Below are 27,996 nucleotides of genomic sequence, written 5' to 3' on the forward strand. Positions count from 1 at the left end.
TACCTCTAAGTAAAACATCTAACACCCCTGTGCCTCTGTCACAAGCTCAGCCCTTGCGCTATCACTTCCTGTAGCGGTGCCAAATCATATCAGCCCCTGCCCCCAGACCTGGAATTACAACTGTGCAACTGTTCTCCCCTCCTGCCCTTTGCAGTTGGCGCCCGGCCGTGAGCTGGTTGCCCACTGCTGACCCCCAATAAACTTGCTTGTCTTTGCATCTGGCCCCCAGCAATGACTCAATTAAACAAGTGTGTTTGCCACAACCCTGACACAGTAGTATTTTAACTGATATGGGTCAAGGGGTCCCCACCAGTCATCTGGATAAAAAGGTAATTTAACAACCAGGAAGGTGGAGCAAGGCAAGGCCGTGGTGCAGGAGTGGCTGTGGAACGGGTAAAATGCCAGTGTCCACCATAACTGCACCCTCGCCAAATAAGTGCCTCAGAACATCTCATCTGTCCAAAATCCAGAGGCCTGCGTGACAATGCCCACTGATCAAATAATGTATTTTAGGTAAATAAAGACATGTTGATTTATTGCCTAATTGGTTTAAACCTAAACCTAAGTAGACACCGCAAAAATTCATGGCTCCCTATTTTAACCAAACTGATGAGTTTTTCCTGAGGTTGAAAAAGTAGCTGGGGAGACAGCCCACTTGCTGGCAAGTGCATGGGCCTGAGTTCAATCCCCAGTTCCGCCAAAAAAAGAAAAAAAGAAAAAAAAAAAAAAAAAAAAACATTGGGGGCCGGGGAGATGGCTCAGTAGACTAAGAGCTTCCCTGGCAAGCGCAAGGGCCTGAGTTCAATCCCTAGTTGTGCCTGGGGCCAGTGAGATAACTCAGCAGACTAAATACCTACTTAGGCAAGCACAGAGACTGGGGTTCAGTCCCCGGTACTGCATGCCATGCTGGCCCCAGCGTGCTGAGACAGTGACTGAATCTGGATTTGGTGGTGCACATCTGTAATCCCAGCGCCGGGGAGGCTGAAAACAGGAGAATCACCAGTAGTCCGAGCTGCGTAGTGAGACCCTGTGCCAAATACATAAAAAATGCAAAAATAGATAAATTCTGAATGCAAAATAAAATACAAATAATTTAGCTGGGCCTGTCTCAAATTATTTTTTCATATATATATAAAATATATAATATATATATTATATATATGAGAGATTATGAAATGTGTGAGAAATGACAACTATGTGACATATACCATATATATATATATACACACATATATATATGAATAATTGCTAATAAATAGGAGAAGTCAAATAGTCTAACTGAATACAAGGAGGTGCCTGTCTAAGAAATACACACGACAAACGCCCTAGAAAGCCATACCCACATGAACTAATTCAGTGACTGCCATACTGCTTACATTCAGTAAAGCGGTTGTTTGGTGCCTAAGCTGGGCCTGAGTCACATAATAAAAACTCACTGAGCCTTTATCAGCAGATCCAGAGAATTGGGAAAAGCACAACACTCAGCCCTGTTCACAGGGGTGCAGAAATCCAGTGCGGCTGCTGCAGGAGAAGGCCCTGCTGCCCCCTTGGTGTGGGACCTTTGCAACGTCTTCACCTTCTCCTTGCCTGAGAAGGCGAGTAAGCATGAGCTAGGACAGTAATAATACCCACCCTGTGGGATTGTTGGAAGGATTAATCTAAACAAGTTAATGCAAGTACTCAAGACAGCACCTGGCTCATCAAAAGGACTTGAACGTGCATGGAGGATTTCAGAACCAGTGCTCCTGGGAAGCCAGGAAACACCCGTCCACACCGAGCTGCTCAGTCAACAAACACTTAGTCAGTGCTTCGTGTGCTCCAGGGCTGAGTGCAGCCCCCACAGTTGCTCATAAACTACCCAACAGAAACCAAAGACATAGCAGGCAAGGAAAATTGCTCTTAGATGGTGGCGCCCTGGCTGTGTAGGGACCCCAGGCTGGGCGTCTGATGCACAAACACATGAAGTGTCCAAAAGAGTAGGGGGAAGGTTCCTCAAAGCTTGGAGGCCGAAGACTAGTGGGCATTTTCCAGGAGACCTGTGTGCCAGGCAGAGAGAGCAGTTGGTCTAAACTCTCAGATGTGTGTGCAGAGCAGCGAATCGCAGGGCACCTTCTTCCCACTCTGCAGCCCTGTCACTGGGGGTGTCTCAGGAGTCAGGCTGCCCAGGTTCCATCAGGGGCCTGCCAGCCAGCCTGTGTGTGTGTGTGTGCGCGTGCGTGTGCGCACGCGCATGCATTCAGGGGACCGAGAGTCCTGCTCAATGTATCTCTGTCCCACCCAGCACACTCACCTATACGGCAGGACCAAAACAGTCTCGTGGGGCTGCAGGAAGCTTGGTGATTTCAGACACGTGGGGAGGGCACGCAGAAGAGGCCGTTTGGACACAGCTAAGCCTCTGGATGGGAGCTCTCATCCTTCACTCCGCTGGCTCTTTGGAGCCGGGACTTCCAGCAGCCTGGAGTGTGGCTTCTCCAGCCATCTCAGGAGGACCCCAGCTCAGCATTTCTCACCATTGGCACGCAGAGCCACGTACCTGTTGGTCATGGCAAGGGGGTCTGTCCTGGGTGACGTGGAAGGGAGCTCAGCAGCAGCCCTGACCTCCTGTCCCCACCCATCTGGAAGCCTCCTGTGGGAGAGCAGGGACCTCTGCCCCCAAGGGAGGTGTCTGCATCTTCGGCACACTGCATGTCACAGGCCAGATTCGGGCCTTAGCAAAGTTTGACTTGATCCAGGAGATATTTTTAAATTTTCAATAAATCCATACGTTCATTGCCTAAAACAATTCATTGCCATAGATTACATATCACAGTCTAAAACTCTAGCTTCCTGGCTTCTCTTGGAAACAGGAATATCGGGTAACATAGAGTCTTCCCCGGGACACACGGTCAGCGAGGGGCCACGCTGCGCACACCCCTTCACAGAGGCCCCGCTTGTGTCCGTCCTCACCACTCTGTTGTGTGTGTGCGGAAGTTGGAAAACCAGCATCAGGCTCCCTCTACCCCATTACATCTTCACATTTATAGAAACTTGCCGGCCCTGTGGGTGTTTGAATTGTGAACCTTTGATCGAATGGATTTGCATGCACGTACCACACACACCCACACGTACACAACATGCACAAGGACATACAAATGCGCATGAAGACCTAGGTAACTGTACCCATGCATGCAGCCATGCAGAGCTAAACACATAAGCATGTGCATATGTGCGTGTGTACGAAGATGTGCATGTGTGCACGAACACCTACATACATACATCCACATCCTGCACACACTCATAAACACATATATTATAAGCATACAAAATGTGTGTTTGTACACAATGCATGCACCTATGTTCATACCCACACAGACCCCACAGCTCACCTCCACAGTCCCCTGCATCCAGGGGACACAGCATCTCTGAGGCACACACCTGGCCCATTCTTTTGAAGTCTCGCCTCCCCAGGGGGCTCTGGGGCATCGTGCTGGATTGACGGATGGGATGGCTCAGCTCTCGAAACCACCGCGTGTGTTTATTATGGCGATGAGTGTGGGCCAGGCTGCTTCTGGCTTGTGTAAGTGTCAAGTGGTGACAACATGTGTGCTACAGAAGGCAGATGTCAAGGGGGATGGGGGCTGTGGAGTCACCACCCACACCAGGAGACCACCCAGGGCAGCGTGCACACTGGCCAGGGCTTCCCTGACCATCGACGAGGGATCTGCAGGGCACAGCCACGCTGGGGCCTCAGGCAGGCCCGGTGGAAGGTTGGATCTTGCAGGGCTTGATGCCAGGAGCTCCCAGATGTCACCCCAGTCTGCCTCACCTGGATCTGGCCACAGGCCCTGGTCTATGGCTTGGTTTCATTTGCTTCAGAAGATTCCCCCAGGCCCCACATGCAGGTACCAACCTGCAGGCGTCCCCTTGCCTCTGTCTGGGTGGCAGTGATGACATATCAGAGGCTGGCAGGCACCATGCCCTCCCTACTCACTGCAAAGACATTGATTTGGATTTCATCACAACTTTATATGGAAGGTGACTGATGTCCCACGTTCATGGAGGCTTAAAAATTTGTACCAATAACTAGACTGAGGTAGCACTTTGCATGTGCTGTATAGGATTCTAAGCACTTAGCAGGCATCACACCCACCCACCTTTGCTACAACCTCCAGATGTATTATTCTTTCCAATTGCCAATGAAGGAAACCAAGGCTTGGGTCATCTGTGTTCTAGTTCTACCTCTGCTTTCCCTCCTTTCCTTCTTCCTGCTCCTCTTCTTCCCCCTATCCTTCCACTTCCTCTTCCTCCTCACCTTAAAGTTGAGGTTGTGGAGTCCTCTATGCCTGCCTCCCAGTGGAGGTAGTGCTTGATTATCCCAATCGTGACCTCCAGAGATGGGTCCTTTCTTTATCTCTGCAGATGTTGTTAAAGCCCAACACCATATCATTTTAATCAACCTTGCAAGCCAGGGTTCTAGGATTGCACACACGTGCATGTGCATGCACCCACACACACATTCCTAGGTGAACCTGAGAGAGGAACCCCCTCCCATAGAATTGCACACAGAAAACCCGGAGCTCCACATCATACTCAGCTGAGGTAGAGCCTCTTGGTCATGCAGCAGCCTATCAAGTCATCAGAGCCACATGGCCCTAGACAGCATCTGCACCCTAGTGACATCACCTTCTCCGTGTCACCGAGCCTTCTGAGATTTGAGGTGCACTTTGCAGGCAAGAGTCCTAGAAGAATCCCAGCTCGTGTTCCCAAGGGGTTGTACCTACTGAGCAGATGGGGCTGGGGTGAGGAAACTGGGGGATTTCCCAGGTTCTGTAACTTTCAGCACTAATACTGGGAAAGCTCCAGGCAAGCAGCGAAAATACAGTGCCTCTCCTCAGATACATATACATGTAGTTTTTCTTCAAGCGAGCAAAACAACATCGTAATCAGCACAAAGAATCCTGCCAAACAGTTCTATTTCCCAGCTTCCCTTGCCGCTAAGGATGGTCATGTGATACAGCTGTGGCCAATGAGATGAGGGCAGAAATTCTAGGGAAGCTCTTTAAAGAAATCTGATTCAGCAAGCACCATGGCAGCAAGAACACTGAAAAACCATCCAGGATTGGAAGGTAGATTTATTTATGTTGATGGACATGGATTGGGATCATTCCCAAAATACCAGGCCCTGATCTCTGGTTGTCTAGAGCTTTTATGAGATAAGCAAGCAGGAAGCACAGAGACAGAGTGGCTTGTCAGTGGGCAACTGATTTATACAGTGTGCATCATAGTGACCAGTTGGGCATCACAGGGACCAGCCAACTAAGAGACAGAAGCAACCAGAACTGCAACAGAAACTGCTACCTGGGCAACTAGTAAACTGAACTATGCTGGTTGAAGGGCCATTTTCAGTGGTACCCACACCTCTTTTTGTTTTCACTAAATCTTTGCTGGGCATAGTACATGTGGTCTTTGACACAAGGCCCACCTAGAGGCAGTAACATTCCTCTGGCAAGTTAGGAGTCCATCTGATCTAGAAACATGTCCAGTGTGACTCAAATGCTCATCAAATCTTGGTCCAGTGTTTGATTGATTGTTTGATTTTTGGGGGGAAAACGTCCATAGAGTTTAAGGCAAAAATCACAGCTGGCAGGGGGCAGGGAAGCAAGGGCTGGCATAAGCATCCTTAAAAGACACAAAAACCATGGGGACTAGGTGTGGAGCAATCCTGTGAACTGTGTGCTCAGGCTTCATCCATGTGTGGGCTGGTCAGCATCCAGAGTGACCAGAGCAGGGATTTGAGGGCACTGTCTCTTCAGAGTGAGCTGTCTGGGCCAGGTAAACTTTTTTTTTAGCAGATCTAAGGCTGGGTTTCTAAACTTGTAGGGGTAGTTAATATACACCTAGGGTTAAATGTGCATGCAGAAAAGTCTACAGATATAGCTAGTCTTTTAACTAGGTACATGGGCTGGCCAGATAGCTTAGTGGACTAAAGCACCTTCTTAGGCAGAGCGCAGCAGCTGGGGTTCAATCCCTGGTGTGCAGTGCCAGCCCCACCCCCAGGGTGCACTGAGACTGCAACTGAGGCTGGGAGTGGTGGCACATGCTTATAATCTCAGTGCTTGGGAGGCTGAAAACAAGAGGATCACTATGAGTCTGAGCTGCGTAGTGAGACCCTGCAGACCCTGTATTAAATACATTTAAAAAAAAAACTGGGTACAAGCTTTTTTTTTTAGCTTTTCTAGAACTTTGTGGTCTGTATGTAATATGTAGTTTTTATTTATTTACTACTTCTGCTACAAATGTAGGCTGGTTGTCACTGCCAATGATCAAGGGTAGGCTATATTTAGGGTTTTTTGTTTTGTTTTGTTTTGTTTTGTTTTACAGCAGGATGCTACAAACTTTTATTGTCTTCTCAGAACAGGTGTGGGGTGGGAGGTCAGGGTCAGCAACACAGATGCCAAAGCTTGCTTTCATTGGCTGCAGGAGTACAAGGGAGCGGCTTGAGCTTGTACAAAGTACAGGAGGGGCAGGTCTGGTGGCTGGGGTTGATGATTCAGTGACTCAGATTCCTGGAGGAGGGCTAGGCCTCTGAACTGGATTATTTTATTTATTATTATTATTATTATTATTATTATTATTATTTTGGACAGAGGGTCTCACTATGCAGCTTTGACTCATAGTGATCTTCCTGTCTCAGTCACCCCAGCACTGGGATTACAGACTTGAGCCACCACCCTTGGTTCCCAGGCCGCCCAGTGTTCTGGGGCAGGCATGGCATGTGGTACCAGGGATAGGACTTGGGACCTTGCCCTTGCCAGGCAGCCACTCATGCTGCCAAGCCATCTCCCCAGCCTTGAACTGGATTATTGTGCATCATTGGTGGCAGGTTTCCAAACAGCAGCAGGAAACAATTTGCTGTGTAGATCAACTCTGTGAGAGAATTTTGGTCATAATAGTTTTGTCCAAGGTGACCACAGGGTACCTCACCTGTCAGAACTCCATCCCTAACAGAGCTAGTTCCATCCCTAAACAGGGTGTACTCAGCATCTCTCAAGGTCTCCGTTTTCAGAACAGTTCATCCAAGTACAGGCTGTGGCACCTGGAGAATGAGGTCTCGGCCTAAGGTGAGCTTGTCAGCATTATTTCTGTGAACTGAAGGATCTAAATTTTATGGAAGTCAGCAACTCCAAGAAATCCGTGGAATTTTTTTTTTTTTTTTTTTTTTTTTTTTTGGGTAACCAGTTTCTTCTAGATATCATAGATATCTTGTGTCTTTCCAGCAGGCAGCTTGAGTATCATTAGTCAAAAATGCTTTTTAAAAGAGGAAACAAGCTTTTGAACCACTGGCAGTTGAGTCCAGGTCAGTTGGCCTTTGATGCGAGAACTGGGGTCTTTCCATGTAAAGGCAAAGAAGGGCTGGCTGACAAGAGTCAGTTGAAGGAAAAAGTGGGCATGCTTAGATCCAGGCAGGTGTACCAGTAGGCTGCAGATGGCAGAAGATAAGGCGACATGTACAGAGAGCAACGGGGTGGCATTGGAGCTCAGAGACCTTGAACTGGCTTTACAGGCAGGAGGGGTATTTCAGCAATTTTAAGGTCTGTAACCATTTTGCAGTTTTAAACTCTCATTGTTTTCTTTCTCGGAGGACCATGATGGCTGGGGACTCCCTGAAAATAGTGGGCAAGTTCTTAATGCCATGTGGAAATTGAGTCCCAAGTGAGCTAGCCTTTTGTCTCTGGATTTCCCCAGTTGAAGGGGCTTATGCGAACAGCTCACAAGCAGAGGAGGGAATCTTTTAAATCTAGAACGGTTCAGAAAGGTTGTGGGGTCAGGAACCTCAGAGTGCAAGGTGATGGCTGTGTCGTTGGCAGTACGGAGATCCTGCCCAAGGTGATTAGCAGTCTGTCAGGCTGAAATGTGGCTGGGTGCCTGCTTGTGCTTCCCATGACATCTGACATCTGGGGTGGGGTCACAGTGAGGCGGCATGGTTCACGGCCAGGTCCAGAGGCGAGCCCTTAGTTCATACCTCTGGAAAGAGAGTTTTCAGAACTTCAGGACTGCAGTTACCTGTTTCAGGCAATAAAGGTATCATTTTTCTCTCAGGGAACAGTCAGAGCTGAAAGTTCAGGGTTAAAGGAGAGGGAGGCTGGCTGGCATGGTGTGAAGAAGATGTCCTCCCATCCTGTATGTCTGTGCCTGGCAGAAGCAGCAGGAGGCAAGAGTCCCAGTTGTCCCAGTCATGGTAACTTTTTGACAAGGAACTTTTGAAGGTAGAGAGTTCTGTTCCATTGCCTACCAGGAAAATCACAGGCTTGTTCTCCAACTTTTATAATGACTATGGGTTCTCAGGGGGCCCAATTTGACAAAGCTGGGTCTTGCCTATTCAGGTCTGACTGGGAAGAACTCACTTGTCAGGGCTGACAGTCCAATTTTTCTTCTGTCAAAGTGTGGAATTGTTGACTGTCATCTTGGGTGGGTACTAGGCGAGGCCACATGACCAGGTACATCAGCAGAAGGCTCTGGAGGGAGGCCTCTGTGGCCAAGGGAAGCTGAAACAGTCCACTTGACTGGAAGTAAATGAGTCGGGAGTGGGGAGCAGAGCTGCAGATGTTGGCAGCAATAGCAGCGGCCACCGGGGGTGCCAAACTGGAATTCTCAGGAAGAGTGTGTCTCTTTTTTCTGTTTTCTTCTTTTTACTTGAGATACAGGGAGCATTTTGGTTTCATTTTTAACTTCATGAGGGCCCTGTTTTCTGTAGTTGGGGGCTGTGGTTTTTGGCTGATGAAGTCCCACCTCTTATTTCCTATGTGTGTGTTGTGTGCCTCTGAACGATGGGGCAACAGACCAAAGGTAAGCGCCCCTCAATGCTTGCCTGGCTGCACCTCTCATGGAACTTAGGAGAGACTTAGTTAAGGAGGGAACAAGACCTCTGTTATGCCATACGTTGGTTGCCAGGGAACCTCAGGCCCAATCAGCAGCCACTACGACTGGTGCACATACGGAGCAGCCTATTGCTTATGCTGTCCATGCCGTTCACTCACACAATCAGCAGGTGCTCAGGGGTCAAATATCCCAACATCCCTTCCCTTGAGAGTGACCTTAGCTAGCAAGAGCTGATCAAACTACTTTTGCTTGAACTGAGCAGGACTGACAGAATAACTGTTCCCCAGTGCATCTTACTGGAATCAGGCAGGCAGGCAGGCAGGCAGGCAGACAGACAGACAGACAGACAGACAGACAGACAGACAGACTAAGAGACACATCACGTCTTCCTCTCTTTGGGGTCTGATGTGAGCCACTAAAGCAGGAAGGCAGGACTCCTCCTCCAGATCTCTCAGGGGGCTCAAGAAATTTCTAGGGTGTTCCTTCCTGCCTAGACCCAGAGAGATCCTGACTTCATCCAGTGGTTATGACTGGTAGCCAAAGAGGACAGCAGAGCTGGCCTTCCTGACTGATGTACCAGAAAGCAGAAACATCAAAGCAATAGCCAGGACTAGGAGGCAGATTTACTTATGTCAGTAGGCAATGATCAGGATCATTCCCAGAATGAGAAGCCCTGACTTCTGGGGCTCCAGGGCTTTTATGGGATAAGCAAGCAGGGAGTACAGAGGCAGAATGGCTATCAACTGGGGACTGGTTTATACAGTGTGCATTGTAGTGACCAGCTATGCAGTAACCAGCTATTTCTAAGAGACAGGGGCAACTGGAACCGGAACAGGAACCATTATCTGGGCAACTAAGAAACTGGCAGGGGTGGGGGGCATTTGCTGTCATAGTACCTTGTCTTCTTTGACTTTCCATTTCACTGGGACTCCCCTACCTGGAATGTGGACACAATGGCCGGAGCTGTTGCTGCTATTTGGGGACCATGAGGTGATTTTGAGGATTGACACCAAACCTGTAAGAACCTCAGCTTCCTGACAACATCACAGTGCCACTGCCCAGTCCTGGCCCTTTCTTATACATGAGATAAATAAGTCCTTCCGCCCACCTTTTTACAGACTACTGTCAGCAGCAACCAAATTAGTAAAGTGACCAACCATCCTGATTCCCCTGGGAGTGTCCCAATTTTAGCACTGAGACCTCTTAGTCCTGGGGGACTGAGACAGCTGACCACCCAGTGTGATTCCTGATACACGCAGTTAGGGTCAGGGCTATGGGAGGTCACTCAGGGAGAAGTTTCTAAGGACAACACAGTCCTGAATGAGGCTTGTGGGTGTGTCAACAGGGGACGCCACCTTCCTAAGGATGCACCTCAGTGAGGCTGGCATGGAAAGAAAGACCAGCGATCCGGGCCCTGACGTGTGCGCAGCACTTTGTCACCACAAAGCGTACCCTACACGGGGTGCAGGCAGCAGGGCCCGTCCTTCCTTCCACGACATTTCTCTGAGCATCTCTTCACTGTACCATGTGGGGGCCTTGGTGCTGGGGACAGGGTGGGGTGGCATCATCAATGGCTCTTGGGAAAACAGGCAGTAAAAGAGCGGTGCACGGATGGTGGGGGAGAAGGAGAGGGACGGGCTTGTGGGCACAGGGTGTCGCGGGACGGGAGGGACGGCCACGCAGGAGATGCACTAAGGTGGACAGCATCCAATTACATGTCTTGAAGTTATTAGTGGAGGGCTGGGTATTACGGATCATGCTTCTGATGCCAGCACGGTGGGGGGCTGAGGCAGGAGGAGCCCGAGTTTGGGTCCAGATGGGGAACTTAGCGACTTCACAAGACCTCAGCTTACATAAAATAATAAAAAGGTGTCGGGAGGGTAGCTCCGTGTAAAAGCCCTGGGTTCAATCCCTATTGCTGATAAAACAATGTCAGGAGAGGTTTAATGCCTCCATGACGAAGAAATGACAAATATTTAAGGACACGGATGTACCACTTACCCAGGTCTACATGGCTGAAGTGTCAGTCTGTGCCCCACACCTATGGGCAGTTGCTGCGTGCCAACTGCTCGAAATGTCAATGAGTGGATGCACGGAGAACTGCTTGGGACAATCATTACGCAGAGGAGGAGGCAGAGGCAGGAGGAGCAGAGCAGCCCCCCACGCCTCGGGGGACCAGAAGCCAGAGAACGCAGCAGAGTCGGTGTGTGGCCAGCGCCCTGGAGGGAGAGCTGAGGCAGGGAGGGGAGAGCAGGCTGTGTCCTGCTCCGTGTGGTGCTCTGGCTCTGGGTTTCAGTTCTGTCCTGAGCTGTGTGACTTAGGTAGGTGAGCTAATCTGAACCTCGATTTTCTCTTTGATAAAATGAAACCATCACTGGGTAGTTTTGCAACGGAACACTGAGAACATAAACTGCGTCTGGGAGACAAAGGGACCCGCTTCTGTCTTGCGGGGGGAGGGCTTTCTCAGGTGAACCTCGCTTACGCAGGGGTGCAGAGGTGTGAGGTGGGCAGTGCCTGGCCCAGCTGCCACCCATCTGTGAAAAGGACACTTTCGAGCACAGAGCCAGCACTTGGCCGCCGACTCCCCCCTGTCCCCCTGCATCACAACAGCAGCTATGACCACAAAGGGAAAGAGAAATCTCCCCTTTTGCTGAGTTTCTGGACCTTTTCCCCACCCCAACAATTAACCTCCCTGTAGTAAAGCAAACGGACTCAGGGCAGGTGGGGGAGGCCAGACGCTCTCACGATGGCCCTGTGGCCCTACACCCAGCCAGCTTGCCCTCACCTTGAACCTCAGCTTGTTCTTGGACACAGCACAGCGGCAGCATGGCTGCTTTTCCGTCTCTCCAGGAGCCCGCCCTTCTTGGCCTCTTCTTTCCTGAGGCGTGGCAGGGGCTCTGTGGTCAAGGGGGCCCTCTCAGCAGTCGGGACTCCTGAGGGTGACTCACGCTTGTACGTGGCCAGACCCCAAAGTGCTCCTTCTCCTCCTCGTCCTCCTCCTCCTCCTCCTCCTCCCTGTGCCTGTCTCTGGCCATCTGTCCATGGCACCTTCCTGCCTGGCCCTGCCACTTTGCATCTTGGTCTGGGCAGCTCGATGCAACTCCCAAGTCCTTGGGGTCTCTGGAGCTTGGGGACAGTGAGTTGTCCCTGGACTGGTCAGTTACACCAGAAGGCAAGAGCTCGGTCCACAGGGCTCTGGACAGAGCAGCACTGCTGTCCCGCTCTTCCTGCTGCGTGGACACTTCAGCAGTGGGCATCTGAGGCAGGAGGTCAGGGCATGGCCAAGCAGCTGAGAAAGTCAGCATGACCTGTCAACCACAGCGACCCAGGGCACAGGCACCCAGCCCTGTACCTGGGACCGATCAGAAAATAAAATCTTTAGTTCTGGCAGGAAATCTAGCAGGTTTTTGATGGGCTGCCCTAGGTCTGGCATCAGAATACAAGATACAGAGGCTGGGGAGATGGCTCAGTGGAATAAGCGCTTCCCTGGCAAGCGCAAGGGTCTGAGTTCAATCACCGGTTCCACCAAAAAAAAAGAAAAAAGACAACAGGATACAAAAAAGTGACCACCACCAACCCTGCAGCCACCATTGACGTTCAGTGACCTGCTCTGTACTCGGCATGGCATCCTTCTAATAAATGTAAAACCTTGCCACCTGTGTGAATTTCTCGATCAGCTCTTTCTTCAGAATGAGAGCCTAGAAAGAATCTCTAGAAGGAGCTCCCAGCATCCCAGAAGCCCAGGAACACGTCCACCCTCCTCCTAGCAGTCCCAGGCCCCTGAGCTCTGCTCCTAGTTCAGGCCCTGTCACCCCCGAGCCTCAGGGGACAGGGGATAAGACAGGAGCACCTTTCCCTCGAGATCCCGCAAGGACTTCCTCTGGAAGCTCCTCACGGTCTGCAGGGCGGGCTACTTCTTTTACCCATCCCCGACCACCTCCATCGGGAGCAGGAGCAGGCACCGCTTGGACAGGCACATTTGTAGAAGGTACACGGACGCACGGCACTGACTCCCACCCTGCTCAGTGCTCAGACCCGGACTCAAGGGGCTCGCACTGAACTAAAGCTCTAGGACTTGTATTATTTTGACACACGTTCTTGCTAAGTCACTACATTACCCAGCGAGGCCAAAACTTGCAGCCCTCCTGCCTCAGCCTCCCAGAGTGCTGAATATTGTCTGAACAATAATTGAGATTCATTTTTATGACTAGCTTCTGTTTATAGGAACTGATACTGGTTCTCCAACATTGATTTTAAAAGAAGGTTTCATTAGGAAAATCGAATGCATTCATCTGAGAAAGATGAGTCAATTATTTGTATAGCTGGATATCAGAATTGCATAAGGGTGGAGCAGAATTCCTGAAATTCTAAATGAGCTCTGGAGAAGCAGGACCTGCTGTGGACCGCCTGAGGGCGTCAGCCTGCCTGGGCCCTTCGGTGTCCCTTCAGATTCTGCCCTCGCAGAGGCCCAAGCAGAACCCCTGCTTCACGTCCAAACTGCCTCTCAAACATTTGTTCTCATTCCCCCTTACAAATACATCTGTGGTCTTACTGAGGGCAACAATCAGAGCGGGGGAAGGAAATGTAAAAAGTAGCTGGATCACGACGTGAGCCACCTCCCCACGGTGCATGCAATCGTTACGCACTGAAAACGGGTGCTAACAAACAAACTTAAAAATAAATGTAAGTATTAAATAAAATCCCTTATTTCCCCAGACTCATAATTACGATTGCTCTGTGGTTTTGTCTTGTCTTCTTTCTTTCTTTCTTTCTTTCTTTCTTTCTTTCTTTCTTTCTTTCTTCCTTCCTTCCTTCCTTCCTTCCTTCCTTCCTTCCTTTCTTTCTTTCTTTCTTTCTTTCTTTCTTTCTTTGTATTTGGTACAGGGTATCACTACACAGCTAGGACTCTTAGTGATCCTTCTGTTTTCAGCCTTCCCAGCGCCGGCATCGCGGGCCTGCGCCACCACTCCTGAACTCAGTGGCCGGCTCAGCTACCATGTGGTCTTGTCCTGAGTAAGACTTAAAGGGCCATCTGTAGGGTTAGAGAAGGCCTTAGCTACAGAGAAACTTCTGTTTAATTAAAAAGGGATAACTAGGGCTTGGCATGGTGGCACGAACCTGTAATCCCAGCACTCAGGAGGCTGAGGCACAAGGATTGCCGTGAGTTGAAGGCCAGCCTAAAACGTGAGTCAAAGCCAGCCTAAATGACATAGTGAAATCCTCTCTCAAAAATATAAAGAAAGAAAAAAAAAAAAAAAAAAAGGCAAGGGACGGGCATGTGGGACAGGAGTATTTGGCTCTAATCTCAGCACATGGGGGGCTGAGGCAGGAGAAGCATGAGTTCTAGCCTGGGCAACACAGAAAGACGCCCCTTTCAAAGAGGAGGCAGGGTGAGAGACTCAAGTAACAAACGCCTTCTTCCTTTTCTCTTCCTATTCTTCTTGCCAACAGTAGAGTAGCTCAAAGTATGGCCACCATGTTACAACCAAGAGAATAAGGGCTCCCTGCTAGCCAGGAAGAAGTAGGAGCCAGTAGGAACATGGGTCTTGGATGACGCTTCTGTGCAGCTTCACAAGTTTTGACTGCCACCCTCCAGTGAAGAGTGAGAAAAAATAAACAATCTTAGCCAATCTGTACACATAGCAAAAAAAAAAAAAAAAAAGACCAAGAGAGCGCAGTAGGTGGGCGGACCCACAATCCAGGGCTGCCATTCATTGGGGCAGCTTAACCGCAGGTAGGTCACGTGTCCATCCCTAGACCAATTGCTGATGCCCAGGCAATGGGCTATGCTGATTAGTCATCAGTCTGCCGCTCTGAATCCTGGGATTGGAGAACCGTTGCCTAGACCCGCGATGACAGGCAGGTGCTGGCTGGCGCTGCCACAGTACAGAGCAGCGAGGCGCAGAGCCTGCACTCAGACTACACATGCCCAATGGTCCTGGTGTTTCTCCTTGGAGCCTAGGACTCAGTCATGAAGTCCTGCATATCGCTTGCTTTCTCCCCTTCATCTAGCTGCCAGTCTTCAATTCTTCTCCTCGGTGACATCAAGTGCTTCTGTCACCCTCTGGCCTGAGCCTGGACATGGTAGAGTGGATTGGTCAGCAGTTCGCCGCCAGCAGGGACTCACCACTGCCCTGGACAAAGTCAGGGTGCTGAAGCAGAGACCAGGGCACCCGACCCCCTAAGCTCCTGTCTGGGTGCCTGTGGGAACCCCATGCCATAGCCAGAGTTAGCAAACGAAAACGCAGGCTGCCCCATAGTGTGGGTTTCAGATAAACAACGGACAGTTTGGCAGGAGGAGCGGGTCCTTGGCTGCGGACGCTCTGTGTTTTGCCTGTGGCCCTACCAAGTTCTGTGCCCCTGGACCCTAGGGAGCCCCTCTTCTGAGCCTGGGGTTGGAGATGAAGTTGTGAGCTTCTGATGTGGGCCCGGGTGCCAAGGTGGCTTCCTGGCACACAGTGGGTGCTTCCTGGGTTATTCGAGTCATGGCTCTGCCACACTCACCTCAAGCAAAGAGTTCACCCTCACCTTGGTTGGTTAATTCACTGGCTTTCCCGAGGCATGGGGAAGGCCCATGGCCTCTGCCTGGCAGTGCTGAGGGTGCTGAGCTAGATCTCTCCCAGAATCTCCACTCGGCTGCACAGACCTCAGGACCCTGCCGGGCCGCTGCCCTGTTCCTGGTACAACGAGCAAAGCCGTGCAACCCAGTAGTCGCCCCTCATACTGCAGGGGACCGGTTCTGTGGATGCCAACGAATCAAGAGGCATGAGTCCCTTGGTGAAATGATGTCGTATTTGCATAGGACCTGCACACACCCTCCTGTAGACTTCACATCTTGTCACACCTGGTACAGTGTAAACGCTATGTGGATACCTGTAGTGGTTATGCTGCATTGTTTAGGGAATAATAACAAGGAGGGAAGTCTTGTGTTCAGCACAAACACACTTTCTTTCCAAGGGTTTTCTCTCTCTTTGGGGGTGACTGGGAGGCTATGGATCCCTTGGATGTTGAGGGTACCGCGCTCAGGACTCAGGGCAGAGCAGCGCATGTCATCGGGCTTTTGAGAACTCGGTCCCCACCAGCTAGTTCTGCACTGGAGGAAACAAAGCGGCACAACCCAGCGAGGCCGTGTGGAGGGGGTACAGCGGCGTGCTGGTGCCAGGGTGAGTCCTCACAGTGCCACATAAGGCAGGAGCAGTCACAATTCTCATTTCACAGATGAAAAAATCGGGGCACAGAGAGAGGTTAAGTCATGAGCCCGAAGTCACCCTGTGGCAGGTGGAGCAGGGCCTCACCACCCCTGGCCTCCTGGTCTCCCTGCCTCTTCCAGAATGGTCTCCCTTCCACTCCAGCCCGACAGGTGGCCTCCCACAGAATGGATGCGCCCTCTGGGTCCCTGCTTCCTCTCCTGTACAGGGGGACAACAATAATGCCCCCAGAGCTTGGTGACACCCCCCCCCCCCGTGTCACAGCCATTCCCCTGCAGTGTGACTTCAGGCAGATGACTTTCTCCATGTGAGTGCCACTTTTCTCCTCTATAGAAACGGGGACACCCCCGGGCAGCTGGGGGTTTCAGTGAGACGTGGCTGGCCTGACTTAGTGCGTGTCCAACATGCAGTGGCCCTCCAGCAAGCCCTGCTAGTGTGCGTCACATCCCTGTGCCTTTCCAAGCCTCTCGGTTGAGCTCCTCCCATGGAAAACGCCTCACTGTGCTTTTCTGGGGTCAAAGCCGCCTTCCCTGGGCACCATCACTACCATTGCTACTGAAGGCAAACAAATGACTGTGAATACAGCCACAGAAAAGGGGCCTCCTAATAAAGGTGACAGAGCTGTGCTATTTGACTGAGCAGGTAACTTTAATCTCTTAAAGAGAAAAAGAGGTATTTTGCTGGAGACGCAGTGTGGGGAAGCCGAGGACACTGGGCTCCAGATTTGCTCCGGTTGCGGGGAGACAATGAGCGCCCGCCGAAGCCACGCCCTCCCCGCTCAGCTGGCTTCTAATTAGCGCCGAATAAGAAAAGTCTCACGGCAGCACCTGCACTCCCAGCTCCTCTCACAGCCTGTCAGAGGCTGAGCCACCGGTGTGAAAAACAGCTCCGTGCACGAGCGACTTTGTCATTTTGTTCTGTTTAAAATAAAATGTGCCCACCCAAGGGAAAAAGTCCTGAGGGCTTTGCATGGGGCGGGGTCGCGCCTGGGGCCAAGCCTGAGGGGCGGTGAGGGGAGGGGAGGAGGTGCAGGATGGTGGCTTATCTCGGAGATATGAGATCTGCTGCGGGACTCTGGTGGCTCCTCTCTGGTTCCTCTCTCAGAACTCATAGGAAGAGGGATGTGGGTAAACAAAAAGGTACAGAAATCCAACCCCACAGCCTGCTCTAGGTGTGTGCTGTGATTCCCCCCGAGAGGAAAGGTTGGGGGCCCTCCTCACCCTCCTCACCCAAGTGTGCTCTGGGAAACCTTGTGCTGGAGGACAGTAGGCCCCAGGTTCCGTCGCGGGCTGGCTGGCTCCATCCTGCGAGCTGAGACCCGAGGCCACCTAGACAGAGGCAGGGGCGCGAGGGATGCTGAGCCACGGGGCTCACAGCGACCATCCCGTCACTGGGCTTCCTTGCTCCCGCACTAAGCACCACCCCGGGAAGCCTCCTGGGCTGTCAGGCACTGAGCTATGCTGCCAGGGTTCAAACCAAGTGAAACGTGGCCCCTCCACTGCAGAGACTCGGTGTGGGTAGGGCAGCCGGAGTGCACAGGACTCGTTTACTGGACAGCTAGCTGTATTGATGGCTTCCAGGGCTGGTCACATGGCAGGGAAAGAGGATCAGGATGCTGGTTCCACGGGGTTCGCAGGCAGATAGGTACTTTACGAATAGGCTGTGGCTGTGAGGACGTAAAGCAAGGTATACAGTAGCAGAAGAGTGACTGCAGAGGGAGAGGGAGGCCTGAGAGGGAGGCTGCCTGCGGTGGAGACCCCTGGCTAAGAGGGCGTACCAGCCAGAGGGGCCAAGGTGCTGGGTGGGAACCGTGCTTGGAGGGACCCAGGCCCGAATCACCCAGCAAGATTTCTAGGCAGCTAGAAGGCATTTAAAACCCGGCACTGTAGTGCAGGCCTGGACTCCAGCTACTCAGAAGACTGAGGCAGAAGGTTTGCTCAAGCCCGGGAAACACAGCGAGACCCAGCCTCAAAACACAAGGCGCAAAGCCTAAGGAGGAAGAGCTGGGGTCGCGTTTATTTCTTTGCCTTCCACAACACGCTGTTCATTTATCTGTCCAACTGTGTCTCTGTCCACTCCTAACTTGATAATTCTGAGCCACGCTCCCGGGAGCCTGGATCCCTGCAAGACGAGGAGGGCGGGCCTCCTCATACCTGACGACCCGCGGTTCCGCGGAGGAGACTCTAGCAGCAAACAGCAAGGAACTGCGGGCAGCAGCTGAACCCCGAGCCCACCGCGCAGAGGGGACGGTGGGCGAGGGGCAGAACCTCAGCGTTAGTCACCGCGGGTAAAGAGACGGTGGACAGCGGGTTAGCCAAAGCCCGGCGGTGCGATGGCTTCAGGCGCAGCGCCATTGAGAAGACAAACACAGGACGCCAGCGGCTCTCCCCGGGCTGGCTTTGCCAGCCGCCAGCCGCTCACCTTAGCCCCAGGCTCTTGCGGGGAACCGGAGCGCGAAGGCAGTGCCCGCAAGACCCACGTTTCCTCCCATTGGCTCCGCTCCCATCGCGTGGCTGCCTTGAGCTAATCTCTGGGCTACAGCGAATGGGTCCTCTGATTGGCCAAGAGCCGGGAAGCCTGCGCTCCGCTAGCCAGGTGCTGAAGGTCGCTGGCGCACCTGGGACTTGATCTCAGGAGGTCCCTGGTCCTTAAGACAGGGACAGAAACGGAAGAAAGGAGCGTTCAGATGGCTTTGCTGATATAATATGGCCTAGAGTGGGGAAAATTTGGTCTTCCACGGAGAATGAAGGTCACGGTTACAGTGCAGAGTCCAGTTGGATTTAAATTTTAATTAAAAATGACTTATTGTAACTATAGGCCAGATATTGCATAAGTTATAACATAAAAATTAGTGTGAAATTGCAAGTTAACCAGGCCTCCTTCATTGTGGCAGTATACTTTTTTGTCACTCGTACTCCCAGGGGACAGCCTGCAGGGTTGGTAAATGTTTTCTGTTGTCACAAGGCAGGCAGGGGTGCTATTGGCACCCAGAGCTGGCCATTGAGCACCGCAGGGTACTGGTGACCCCTTCTGCGCAGAGTGACCTGATGCTGACCCGTAGCTTTCCCCCCTGGAGCTGTGACTGCAATTGCCAAGCGGGGATTCCTGGATGACCTAAGCCAACCCACATCTGCCGTGACCTCTGCGCACCATCTAGAGCTGACAGGGTCCAGAGGAATGAGGAGGCCCAGGCCTCAGCCACGAACCTCATGGGAACGGGACCTGTAGTTTCATGACTTGGGTTCCAATTTGGAAAGACTCAGAGGAAGTTAGTGAAAGAGAATCTCCGAGCTGAGTTTTGGTGTCCCCTACCACCACCCCCAGCCAGGCTAAGTGGGAACCACGGCTCGGCACTGGAGAAAGGAAAACATGAAATGGAAAAAAGAATTGTTTTAAGTTGTGCTTCTCTATTTGTTGTCGAAATCTCCAAGAGACGGCTGGGCAGATGAATCACCCTGAGCTGGGGAACATGCCCCGGCTTCTCCCTCCTGCGAGCATCACAAGCCCCTATCGTCAGCGTCAGCACCCAGCCCGTGTGCTCAGCCTTGTCCAGGCTGGGCCAGTCAGGGGAGGTGGCAGGAGGCGTGAAAGGAGGGTCAGGCCCTCCCTTGGCACCCAAACCTGCTGGCCAGCAGTGCTGAGCAGGAGATCCGGGGCACTGGAGAACGGGACGCCAGGAGAATGGCACGCCGACCTTGCGGGCTGGGTCGGAGTCTCTCTCAAGGAGGCTGGAGAAATAACTTATCAGGTCTCCCATCAGACCGACTCATGCTACCCGTTTCACAATCCCTTGTGTCGTAACCCGGACGGCGACATCAGGGATTGTGGCCACAGCATTTCAAAGTGACAGAGCCATCCCTGGTTTGCTAAAGGAACTTTTATTAGTTTTGGGTTTTGTTTTTTTTTTTCATTTATTATTATTGTTTTGCTTTGCGCCGGGCTGTGTCTGAGGAGGGGAGGGATGGAGGGACAGGGGTGGTGGTGATGTGTGTGTGTTGCATGGATAGAGCTTTGCCCTTTGAAGTTTAAGACCAGTTGTAAATTCCTTGAAGTTTGTCCTATTTCCTTTTATATTAGCATGTTAACAAGCTTTGGAAAACGGACAGAACTTACAGGAAGGCACAGCTGGCTGCTCCTGGGCCCGGGCCTTAATTCAAACCAGAAGTGGCTGCCGCGCAGCCTGGCTAGTGTTTACAGGCGGAGCAGGAAGAGGTTGCGTGGAGATGAAGCCGTCACCCGCCGGTGCCTTCCCTAGCCCCGGCCCCAGTTGGGATTGATTAAGAAAGGAAATGCCACAATGCACCAAATTACTTCTCTGGGAGAAACCTTTGCACCAGATGAAGTCGAACAATAAAAGTGGAAGAAGAAAAAAGGAAAGAAAGAGAACACCTCCCAGAAATGTGTTTAATTTGTGTTGAGGTCTTTGTCAGAAAGGGCAAGCAAGGAAGTAAGCTTCCGGTCCCTTGCGCCGGCGTCGTGTGCCATTTTATAGGAGTCCAGAAAGGAGAGGGCTCTGGGTACCAGGAAAGCCGAAACAAGACCGCTATACCAGAAGATGTCCTCAGCCATCAGAGGCACTCCTGGAATTGTCACAGTGTGGTAACTTGCCACCTAGCACCAATTCCGCCCTCTGACACTCGGGGGTAGGGGTCAAAGCACAGTGTGGCCCCACTTGCTGTCTCCTTCAGAGAAGTGAAAGACAAGTCTCAAGTAGTGGCACACACTGTCATCCTAGCACTGTGGGAAGCTGAGGCAGGAGGATCACAAGTTGAGGCTCTGGGTGGGCAGGTTAGGGGCTGAGAGAGACCCTGTCTCAAATTCCTCACCCTATCATCCCATCAGCACCAGCACCATCAGCACCATCAGCAGGGTGCTGGGGATGTGACTCAGAGCCACAGCCCTGGACTCTGTGCCCAGCACCACAAACGAGAAGAGGAAGAGGAGGAAGACGAGGAGGAAGAGGAGGAGGAAGAAAAGGAGGAAGAGGAGGAGGAAGAAGAGGGAAAAGAGGAGGAGGTAGAAGAGGAGGAAGAAGAGGTGAAAGAAGAGAAGAAAGAAGAGGTGGAAGAAGATGTGGAAGAAGAGGAGGAAGAAGAGGTAGAAGAGGTGGAAGAAGAGAAGAAAGAAGAGGTGGAAGAAGATGTGGAAGAAGAGGAGGAAGAAGAGGTAGAAGAGGTGGAAGAAGAGAAGAAAGAAGAGGTGGAAGAAGATGTGGAAGAAGAGGAGGAAGAAGAGGTAGAAGAGGTGGAAGAAGAGAAGAAAGAAGAGGTGGGAAAAGAGGAGGAAGAAGAGGTGGAAGAACAGGAGGAAGAAGAGGTAAAAGGCTAAATGTAAGCAAGGCCCATGGTGTGCTTCTGAAAGAATCTCTCTGCATGGGTTGACAGCCAGTCTGCTTGGGTCACCTGTCTTTGGCTCCAGTCAGCCGCCTTCTGGTCACAGGCTGAGTTCTCTCAGGCCATCAGGTCATACAGGGGAAATGTCCCTGCCCCTCCCCCAACCCAGCCACTTGTCCACCCCACCCCTGCATGAGCTTCTGTCTCCCTGCTCTGTGTCCCCCAAAAATGAATTGTGTTCAGTGAACCCCCCCCCATCAGAAAGGACTCCAGGAAAGCTGGTTGATTTTTATTTTGAAGGAATTTCAGTTAAAATAAATAGGAAAATGTAAACAGTGATGACAAACATATACTTTCCGTACGGAACAGCCTTGGCCAACCATATGTTGAGTCTCCTGGACACGGGGACTTTTTGATTGTTACCAAAATTCCACGTGCACCTGGTTATGGGACTGAAATATTCCTCTGGAAATATAAACAACGACAGCAGAGAGTCAAGCTCATTGGAACCATCTTGTGGAGCAGCGACCTCGTTCTCAGGGGAGACTTGGGACCAGAAGTAATTGCATGACTCGTGTTGAGCGCCCAGGCCAGCAGCTCCCCTAGTGGTGGCCTTGACTGCAAGCTTTGGGAACCAGTGGCCTGGGCTCCCAGGGCCGGTGTCGCTGTGATCCCAGCACTCAGAGGGCTGGAAGTTGAGGCTAGCCTGGGCTACAAAGTCAGTTGAGAACTAGTCTAGACTACACCGAGAGACCCTGCTTCTAATAAGTGAACAATAAACAGATAAACTCAAACTTTCTGGAAATCATACCAGTGTAAGGTGGCCGGAGACGTGGCGGTAATTCTAGTTTTCCTCCACTGTTGTCCCTAAGCTGTGAATCCAGGGAAGTCAGTAGAGACCTGCTCAGGCGACATGAAGCAGGCCCTGATGGCGAGACTGTATCTGTCTTCTTCCACTTAGGGAGCTACTTTCGCTGTGTGTGCATGTCTGTTGTGTGTGAGATATTTTCATTGTAAATTTGCATTGTGAAAGTTTTGAGTATGCATAGTAATAAAATCAAAACTGTATAAAAGTACAAAAGATTCCCTACTGTAGGTTGTTTTATCTCAATCCCTCATGATAATGCTTATGGGGGAGGGAGCATTTTTTTCAATCTCTGTCCATTCTTAGACAACTGTTTACAGAAACAGGATCGTTGTTTTTGTTCCATCAGACATCTTGAGCAACCTTCATATTCATCCATAACTCTAGCCTCATTTTCAATAGACTTTTATTTGTTAGAACTGTTTTTGATTTGCAAAAAGTACACAGAGTTCCCGCGCACCCCACACCCAATGTCTACTGTTAACAACCCACACTGGGGTGGCACATTTGCTGTACGGAGCGAGTACTGTATGTCCCTGACCACCATCAGCCTCCTTTCCATGCCCAGTCCTTACCTGGGGCTGTCTTCTTCCAAGGTGCCATCCAGGGTACCCTGTTTGGAGGACCTGAGCAGTTTAGATGGGGTTGAGGGCTGTGTTGCAGACACTCCTGTAAAGCACTGGCTCCTGTCTTTCATGTGCTTAAACTGGCTGCATATGAGGAAAGAAGGCCACACAGGTGACCTTATTGCCTCTGTGCTGTTCACATGACTCATCACTGTGCATATAGACCTAGCCCTCCATCACCTGGCTGGGGGGGCCTGTTCCCCCCCCCACTTTTCTTTGCAGTACAGTACTAGGGATTGAGCCTGCGGCATGCTCAGCATTGTCCTCAGTTCTTTTTATTTTAAGACAGGCTATCTCTGAGTGGCACAGTCTAGCCTCTGATTTTTGATCCTCCTGCCCCTGCCTCCTAGAGGGCTGAGATGACAGGCTTGTGCCACCACCTTGCCTAATTTTTAAACAACCACATGACGTTCCATTGTTGGAAAGTAGAGTCACTTTTCAACCATTTACAGGTAATGGAGGTAATTTTTCCAAATACCAGAAGGCACATGCACGTGCACAGAGGCCCTCCACCTTTGCTTGGCATTTCGTGCACTTCTGTGCCGTGATTCCTGAAAAGGGACCACTCGGTTTATGGTCCAAGCTCATTTTAAAACTTCCCAGCTCCCTCTCATCCTGGCCAGCATCACAAAGGCCAGCAAACACATCAAACCAGGTGAGATTCCTGCTGAGCCTGTCCATGTCATCTTCTGAGGTTGGTGCCCAAGGTCCAGTGTCAGAAAAGATTGAGCTGTTGGGGACAGTCACAGAAGAAAAGGGACTCAGCGCTGAATGCGTGGCAGTTAGGAAAGGGGTGCAGAAATCAGGGTCAAGTCACACTGTGCTCCCACAGCACCCCTTAGATGATGTCTGAAGTTTCTCTGCTTCTCGCGGGCATCTGTATATCCCGGCAGAACATGCTTCTCCTGCCTTCTGCGTGCTCATTGGTCCCCTCCTGCCTGCACCTTTGGGATTCCTTCTCCTTGGAAAGCTAGGTGTCAGGAACCCTGGCCTGCTCCTGGCGCAGAGGGACCTGGTTCTCCACGTGTGCGGCCTCCATTCAGTTCCAAAATTTATACAACTCACAGGGAACCAGTCCTTTCAAAATGGAAGGATTGACAACTATTTACACACTGATGGAAAGCCAAGCTCTGTCCTCTTTTAAATGTTTACATGGGCTCGACAGCTGCTCCACAGCCCTGGGAACCGGGCACCCTTGGAGCCAGCACCAGCACCCCCTCCATTTGACACATGCCACTGAGGGGGAAGAGTTCCGTTTTCTGTGGCTCCCCCAGCCCAGGCCACTGTGGTCTCTGTTTTCTCCTTTGCAGCACAGACTACAACAGCAGCCACTGTGACCACAACATCCCACCCCAACCTACGATTTCTCTCCGAGCAGCCGGTACTGAATAATGTGGACCTCGCTGGCTTTGGTGCCTGTTTCTCCGATTCCTGCCTGTGCCCTGCTCAGTCCCCCACTCTTTTGCCCTTGGATATTCCAGCCCAAGAAGCGTGTTTGGCTCCTGAAGTGTAAGGGTGATCCTCCGCACCTCGGCATGTGCCTTCTGCCTGCTCTCAGAGGTGTGGCCAGGGGACACTCTCCTCCCGAGAGCCTTCCTCCTCATACGCTTCCTGCCTCGTAACTTAGTCCTTCTGAGCAGTCGGCATCACCCAGTCCAAGAACCAGGCTGATGCGCCTGTGGCCCAGGGCCAGTTGCTAAGCAACTTGAGACAGCCAGAAGGTATCAAAGCTCTGGGGTTAGGAAGTGGGCATGGCGACCGCCAAGGCACTTTCTTTAGTTCTCTGGACCTCAGTTTCCTCATCTTCCAAATGAGAATAAACTCTACCTCCTACGATTATAAATACAAGTTGGGGGGATTTTCCACTTTTTTAGTTGAGAATTTTATTATAACCGCAGACTCAAGAGCAGGCACAGAAACAGCCCACATCGTTCCCTGCGAAACTTTGCCCAGCTTCCCCGAATAGTAACATTTCACCGAATTTTAGTACAATATTGCAACCTGGATACTGACATTGGGACAATTCAGAAACCATTAAATTAGTATTTCGTCCAGATATTTATTTTAAAGTAGGTAATCTATTTTACAGTTAGGTTCCATGTTCCAGACGGCCCCCAGCGCTGCACATCCCACGACACGTGACTCAGACCGACTAATCAGAACAGCGTACTTTGTGGACTCATGACTGGCCAGAGAGTTGAGATTCAGGCAGAGCCAATCAGAGTCCTTCCCTGGGAAATGCGGGCAGCTGGGTGGAGAGCGTCGCTGTGTGGTCACTGTGTGCCTCCTTGCTGGTGAGTGGGCTCGAGGGGCTGACAGTGGGGACAGCGAGGAGGAAAAGACAGGCTGCTGTCCTGAGCCCCGGGCAGTAGTGCACGGCAGATGTGGGAAATCTGTCTGTGTGTGCTGGGGGTGAGGGTGGGGCCAAGACTTGTTTTACTCCTGGGGTAGTGGGGACGACAAAGATTTCCCTTCCCGGGGACACTTGCAAACAGCTGAAACCCGGATGTCCCCTTGCTAAGACCCAAGACTGCCCTGGACTACAGGGTCCTGAGTGCTGGCGGAGACCGAGTACACAGGAGACTCAGCGCAGGGACCGAGCCAGCCGCCTTCACCCATGGCCACGTCACGCTCCTCTCCCCGGGTGATTGTCCACAAGGGTCCCCACAGTGTCAGGACATACTTGGTTGTCACAACGGGAAGATGGTGCCGTGACATGGCCGGGAAGCTACGTGGGCCGAGGGTGACCTCAGTGCACCGGACACAGATGGGCAGCCCACCCAGCGCCGTGTGAGGGCACAGCCCCTCCGGGGAGGCCGGTGCTCGGCCAGGAGGAAGGTGGAGGTGGTGAAGCCAGCAAGACCGCGCCTGCTTAGGCAGGGACTCCCGAGAAGCAAGGCCAAGATCCTCTATCAAATAACGGCATCTGACCGTGACACTCCTGCCTGGGTCATCCACAGGTATGGGCGGGAGCCTGCTTTCACCTCAGCTGTGTTCCACAGAAGGCCCTCGGGCCAGACGTGGTGGTACACAGCTATGAGCCCAGCACTGGGGAGGCCGAGGCAGGAGGATTGCTGCAAGTTCAAGGCCAGCCTGAACTGAATAGTGAAACCCTGTCTCAACAAGACACACACACACACACACACACGCATCTTGGGGCAGGGCTGGCCAGCACAGTCACTAGAGGTGAGCAGGAAGGGCCCGGGTAGGCAGGACAGTAAAGGAGGGGGCGGAGACCAGGAGGGAGACGCTGGGCTTCCACAGGAGCCCAGAGCCACAGTGGTCAGCAACATTCTCTCCAGCTGTGTGCACAACAGCCTGGCCCTCAACCTGGTGAGGGGCAGCAGAGAGAGCAGGGGAGGCCACCAAGGCAACTCAGGGCACAGGACGGTGGCTCCAACCAGCAGAGTGGAGGAGGGGGTGAGCCGTCTGGATCGGCTGAGGGTCGGGCTGAAAGTGAGACGCCTCATCATTGCTATGAAAGAAATGCAAGGGCAGTATCTGTCCTGTTCACTCCTGTACTGCCAACACCTAGCACATGATTTGAGTTACTGTGAGCCAGAAAATATTTAAAGAAAATCTCTGCTTCTGCCTTCCTACCTCCTTTTCACTGCATGGACTGTGGATGTGATGGCTGGAGCTACAATAGTCTTTTAGGGTCATGAGGTATCATGGTTCAGAAGCTACGTATTAGGAGTGGTAAAGCAGAAAGACAGATGGAGCTAGAATCCTTAATTAACAAGGCCCCCCTAACCTTGCCTTCAACTACTTATTTTCAGATTTCTTTTACCCAAGGAGGAAAACTTAGTCCCTTTAAGTTATTTTGTCAAGTTTCTGTTCCTGGCAGTTGGTTATTTGCCTTTTGGGTCCTCATTTCTTCCTCTGTGACAATCAAAGCCTAGGGAGGCTATCCCACAAGGCAAGAGGAGGGCTGTGAGGTCATCGAGATTGGGTAGACAACAGTAGTGGGACACCGACACACCTCGACTGGTGTTCCTTCTCTTCCTTTCCCCAAAATAGGAGTTTCAGACCCACAGGCATCTGAGTGCATCGTGATGTTCCAAGCTGGGTGAGCCGGGGTGCCCTAGAGCAGGGGCTTCTCAAACTTGTTGTCATTATTCCGCTTGTTAGGCTCTATCTACATGTTCCCTGGAGTCCCATGCGCCCATAGGTGGGGCTTTTCGGAGCTGCCCGGCCCACTGGGGGCGGCTGAGTGGGTCTGCCTTCAGCAGAAGCCCCGCCCTGGGTGTGGATGGCACCGCCCGCCCGAAAGGCTTGTGGCCCCAGCGGGACCCAAGGGAGGAGGGCAGGCAGGCTCCTGCCTGCTGGGGCTGTCTCCTCGCCAGTGCCCCTCCGCCTCGCCACCCGGCCTCGGACTGAGTGAACTATGGACTGAAACCTCTGCAAACCGTGAACCAAGTAAACGTTTTTCTTCTAACTTGTGGGTGTTGGGTATTTTGTCTCAGCAAGGAGAGAAGCAGTAGGACACCTCCTAAGAGCCCCCAAGTTTGTCTTTTCTGGCGCTCAGGATAGAGCCCAGGACCCTCGGCATGCCAGGTAAGTGCTCTACTGCCGAGCTACCTCCCCAGCCCCTTTTTAGTTTTTTCTTGAAGCAAGTGTTTCCAGGTGCCCAGGCTGGCCTCAAACATGTGCCACTGAGACTTGAACTTCTTCTAATTTTTTTTGTCATGATGTCTCCTTTCTTTCCATTTATTTAATATCACAGTCCACCAGAGACAATAAACATGGGGGCTCTTAGGAGGTGTCTCAGCTACTTTCTTCATGCTGAGACAAAATACCCAGCCAACCTGATGCATCCCTCCATCCACTTGGACCATGGCGTGTGTCATATATGTCACTTAAATCTTTCCAGTGGCCACAATGAAAATTAATAAGAAACAGGTGAAAATAATTTTATTTTATTTAACGTAACATGACAAAATATTGCTATTCCAAAGTAACCATTACTTAACCCTACAAAGGAGTTCCTTTATTTATTATGGGTGAGTTTCACCTACTCTCCCAGCCCTAGGTCAAAATACCCAACACCCAAAGTTTAAAACAAGAGGGTTGTTTTGGCTCACAGTTTTGATAGGCTCAGTCCA

Source organism: Octodon degus, unplaced genomic scaffold (assembly GCF_000260255.1).
Source record: "Octodon degus isolate 3935 unplaced genomic scaffold, OctDeg1.0 scaffold00077, whole genome shotgun sequence".
In the NCBI taxonomy this organism is placed as follows: domain Eukaryota; kingdom Metazoa; phylum Chordata; class Mammalia; order Rodentia; family Octodontidae; genus Octodon; species Octodon degus.